The sequence below is a fragment of the Haliotis asinina genome, chromosome 4 (genome assembly GCF_037392515.1).
Source record: "Haliotis asinina isolate JCU_RB_2024 chromosome 4, JCU_Hal_asi_v2, whole genome shotgun sequence".
Lineage (NCBI taxonomy): Eukaryota > Metazoa > Mollusca > Gastropoda > Lepetellida > Haliotidae > Haliotis > Haliotis asinina.
In genome coordinates, this window is record NC_090283.1 from 30870989 (window position 1) to 30876386 (window position 5398).

At 41.5% G+C, this 5398-nt stretch overlaps 1 pseudogene; it reads right to left on the reverse strand.

Moving 5' to 3' along the window:
* Positions 1-433: 433 nt before the first annotated feature.
* Positions 434-5189, reverse strand: LOC137280906 (protein PML-like; annotated as a pseudogene).
* Positions 5190-5398: the final 209 nt, after the last annotated feature.

A 5398-nucleotide genomic window follows, 5' to 3' on the forward strand; every position in this document is an offset into this window, starting at 1 on the left:
AGTTCAGGTGCTTAACTGTGCACAGGCCACATGATGTAAACACGTACATTCTATGCCCGCTTCAATCACTTTCACCACATCTCTTCACTGACATCAAATGTGACGTGTGTGGATTCACAACTGTTCATGTGGGGATCTAAAACATTTACATTACAGAGTAGAAACCAAATATGGTAATAAATTCATGATTTGAAACAACTTTTGATGAATTTGTGGATTCAGTTATTTGTTGTGCTAAGTCCCAGACATGTATGCAATGTGTGATAAACTGGTCAACTACTGCAGAATAATACTCATAACAATAGTCATGTGTGGATGCAAAATGTTTGTAATATCCCACAGAATCCAGTCAAGTAGAAAAACAACAGATTTAGCTGACCTCGTTACATTCTTGTACACAACAAACAACACACAGACAGACAACTTATACGTCCGCCTCAATCACTACAATCACATTTGGCAGTTTAAATAAATAAGTCACACTTACATGTTTACACAATGTCATGTTTATTTTATTGTCTAATTCAAGGCGGCATAGATAAGTGACTTCTTGATGTCAGTCATGGTGATATCTGTCGCACTCATCACCTTCATGTTGACTGCAGCGATCTGGTGGACCAACACTAAACACGTGAAGAAGAGACTCCCTCCACTCAACATCCACCATGGCTAAAACAACCTCTCTGTCCAGGTCGGTGAAGGCGAGTTCCCCCCTCCCCACATCCAGCACAACGCCATAGTGGAGAGTGGCCTGTGTGCCGAGTGTGTCAGACATTGTGTTACTGTAACACTTCCCCTCCTCCCCCTGCTGCCACACCCTGGTACAGAGACTCCCCCGGTGTGTGTCACATCTCCATACACCGACACACCAGGAGCGGTGCTGTAGACAAACATACCTCTCACTGTCCACCTGACTTTCCGCCACCACACCCACCTCCAGGACAAGAGGCCACAATCCTCTATCCACCACACCCACCCTAGAGTGTGTCTCCCAGTACTGTGTGCGGGGCAGGGGTCGCAATAGAGGGGAATGGAGGAAGGGGGATGGAGGTGGAGGCACATGTACCCAGATATTTCCGTAACCTGCCGCTGTGTCTGTGCTGTGTGGCGGGCGGCGAGTTGACCAGTTGACCGTCTGTAGTTACGTGGCACCAGTCTCTGTTGGCTCGAGCAGCTTCCATTTGTAGTTGAGTACCTGGAAATATACATTTTGTTTACAGTTTAACAAATTTCCTGACTTCAGACAACAAATTTGACATTTTATTGTCAGCCTCGTTTCAATGTTTACAAAACAGTGCACTGAATATCGGCTGCAATTTTCACCTGAGTGAGAACTGTGTCATAACTGCAATATAAATAGATATTATAATGTTGTGAAAATATTTGTGTGGGTATTCTAAATGTTTTTCATGCAATTTTACACTGACTGGCTATGAAATAAACACTGTATAAAACAGTTTGTCAGAAATTGTTGGTTGAGCTGGTTCCCTGTCTGTAGTCAGAAATAGACTTGCCGACTGAAAACACATTTGTATAAACTTCATATCATGATAAAACTATCATTGTTTGTATTCTAAACTCATCTTATACAATTTAGTGAACAATAAGACCGACAACGTAGTTGTTTGAAGATATTTTTACATGTGAGTGTTCAACAGACACTGTATCAACAGGTAACTTCTACGTCCGCTTCAATCACTGACCACAGTCTGAACACACTCACTGGGCGGAACAGGTTGTCGTGTTATGTGTATTGACTAGTAAATATGGTTATTTCTCATTCCAACACTATTGATAATTCCAACACTAAATATTTTAACAGTTGACAGTTTTCAAATTGATCATATTCGTATATATTTACAAAGTTTATTACAAAGTTTCTCAAAAATATACAATTTTGCCGGGAGGAATCTCAATGTCGCCAGTTAATTTTACATATTTGACATTCAAGTAATTGAAGATCATGTCTCACTAAACAGACTTTTTACACATGTGAATGGCGGAAGTGTCGTCATCAAATTAAATAACATTCATGTAAATAAATCTATAAACTCCACTGAATGCTGAGCTTGCAGTTTCAACATTTATTCCGACTTGAAAACACTAAATTGTATCAGCTGCTTGATATATGGAAAAACTCACAAAATCACACAATATAAATACACATAATAAGATAACAATCCGTTAATACTGTTAACAGAAATAATGAAACAAAGTATTATTTATTAGTAATCTAACTCACATATTCATGCAACTGGTACATGCGTTTTTCAGTTGCACCCCCCACCCCACCCCCCGATTTATTTTTATGCATCCAAGTACTGACATAAAATACCTTTAAGTTTTATAGTTCCTCCCTTATTAAGAAAAGTTAACTTCGACCCTGAATTGATTATCAGTCTCAGCTCCCTGGGGACCATACCATTCTTGCGGCTATTAACCACACCAAGTTATTGCGGCTTTCCCATCCATATGAGGTACCTATTTACAGCGGGGTGGATTGGGACACATAGTAACAGTACTTTGTATAAATTTACTGCACGTTGCTGTACCTGCACGTTTTCATGTGGCCACCATCTGGTCATATACCAACGTATTGGTGGGTCCGTTTAAGTGCACATTGTTGTGTATTGTACACTAGGGGTTGTGAGAAAACTGGAAGAGTCTGCGCACAAGGTGTATACAGCCGATCACAGGTGGACACCTTCCTGACACCACAAGCACGCTGGATCTTTAGCCTTGGACATGACGCTCCTCGCAGCCCCCCCCCCCCCCCCCCCTCCCACAGGAGCCCATTCTTTGATGAGTCTAAATTAAATTCCTTATCGTGTGGTCAGAAGATGGAAAACATACATACACTATAAGCAGTCCCATGTCTTTGATAAGAAAATGTCCGGCACTAAAAAAACAGGACCCATAATGGATTTCAGTGACACTGAAAGCACTCAGTGTGAAAATATTTCATCCGCGTCCTGTATAACATCCCCGTGGTTGCACGCTAGGGCAGAGCCAGTAACCTACCCTGTTTGAGAAGGGCGCACATCAGTAGTGTAACGTCACCAATGACGAAACTGACTTTACTCACATAGCAATGTCAACGTGGTCCCTGGTCCTGTTTCCAGACTGTAGGTTTTGCTCCCCGCATCTGTAAACTATTTCCAGGATTAAAGAACAAAACCAACACTGCTTACAGACATGAAGAAATAAAGAGCATCTTCGATGTTCAGGACTTGGGAGGTACTCCATCTTAGCACACCATTTACACGATACATCAGGGTCTATTTCATAGTGAAGATTAAACACAAAATGTAACTGCTGTCGGGTATTAATAATCCTTGTCCATTATGTGTACACATATCACAATACCAGGATAACATGTTGTACAAAATCCAAATGCTGATTTCCTGGATATGTATTTGCTAATGTTGTTAACCTGTGACCATTCGTTAATATTTGGATTCATAAGGAGGTTTGGGAATGTGTTTCTGATATATATCAGAATAGCTATGTATCTATTGTGATAACACAACATGAGAAGAGAGAGATGTAAACAGTCTTGTTCTTTTCAATTTCATAATTGTTTTCAAGGTAATGAAAAATAACCATACCAAACTGTGGTAGTGGTGTTGAATCGTTGGCAGCCTCCGGGGGCTTCACCTTGAAACGAGAGAATTCAATGTCGCGATCTTAGATTTACAGTTGGTATGTTTCAGCTCTAATATACAAGCACAGTTTACAGACATTGCGAACATGCGAACATTATACGTACATCGTAAAGTGTTGATGGTACTTACCTAATCAACAACGCGACGTATATACGCATGCCTACAGACTAACAAGTACTTACCTGCTTGTGTGCTTTCTTCGTGTCAATTATATGGACCTCTGGGGTCTGTGTACAATTGTCTGTAAGATAACCCACAGCTGTTCATTATTCAAGCTTTCTATGTCATGACAACTAGCAAATGTTTCCTCAACCGATTTAATGTTTCACCGAATTATTGTTGGAAATGTCGAAATACAGCGTCCATATGCCATCTTAAGGTGGCATTATGTAATAGGAAAATGTAAAACAATGATTCAAACTTTGTTCATTTTCGACAAAGCTATATCGGTATTACAGTAAATATTAATACCCATTGTTAAAGTAAGAAGTAACCACCTGTAAGTGTCGGTTTATCAGATGCTGAGCCATGTCCACTGACAGACCTGAAGATAGAGATGTCGGATTTCAATTTATCCAGTCCCCTCGTGTTGAATTTGGCTGCAGGGGTCCTGTGCCTCTCTGGTGGAAGTGATCCGAGTTGCGTCTTCGTTGTGCCTTGTATTGAACTCTCCAGTGTGAGAAAGTCCAAGTTTGAAGCATATCTGAGAACGGTCTTGATATAGTCTGAGATCCACTTGCATCGTTCACTCTCGCCTTCAGAGGTATCCTGCTCGGTGTGCAGATTTGACAGTGCCTGCTTCGTCTGATTCTCAAGCTCTATGATCAGTTCCTTCTCTTTGTGTCCTCAGAGAATGGAAAGCGTGGTGGATGGCCTCTTTCAGATCACTGCTGGTCTTCTTGGTGTCATTTATGACCTTGCTGATATTCTTCACAAGTGCCTTGTGAGAAGTATGATATGCACACATACTCTTCTCATGCTGTTCTATCCGTCCTCTAGCAGCCACACCTACATCACCAACGTTGTGCTCAGCATGGTCGGCAAGTCTTCATTTGTAACAGATTAAAATGTTACAAGTTTTGTTAAAATAATCGAGAGGATAAGGATTGTGAAGTTTGCAGATGGGTTTAGTATTCCCGGTGCTGCGTCCACGATGGTTTCCACATGTCGTCTGGTAGCTTTAAAACTATTACGCATGTTCTGGCAGTATTCACAGAGTAACTCCTCACACCCCTGACACCAACACACAGCTTGGTTGCCGTCATCTTCATGTGTACAGAGAAGCTCTGTAGGGCAATGTTTGGCTGTCAGGTGAAGTATTTCCCTCTGTCTCACTACATTCTTCTGGAGGTTTGTGTCTATGGGGTTGACCTGTCTCTGACATGTGGAGCATGATCTGACACCAGCAGCTGCAGATGTCACACATGTTTCACACACAGCATGAAGAGAGGGCAGTAGGTAGGGGGCAGGGTCTTCCAGAGTAAATTGTTGCTGGCAGACAGAACACATGGGGAAGGCGTCCATTCTGAAACAAATAATGTCACTGTCTCTATTCCAGCGAGAATATTGCACTCCACAACATATCTTCAATTCAATAATAGGAATAGTTTATCAAGAATGGCAGAATGACTCCGCGAATTACCTGGTCTCTAATTCCGCACCCAAATTTGAACAGAGAAGAATTGCAGTAAAACACCGGCAGTCACGTTGTATCACATGATAACGACTGACCA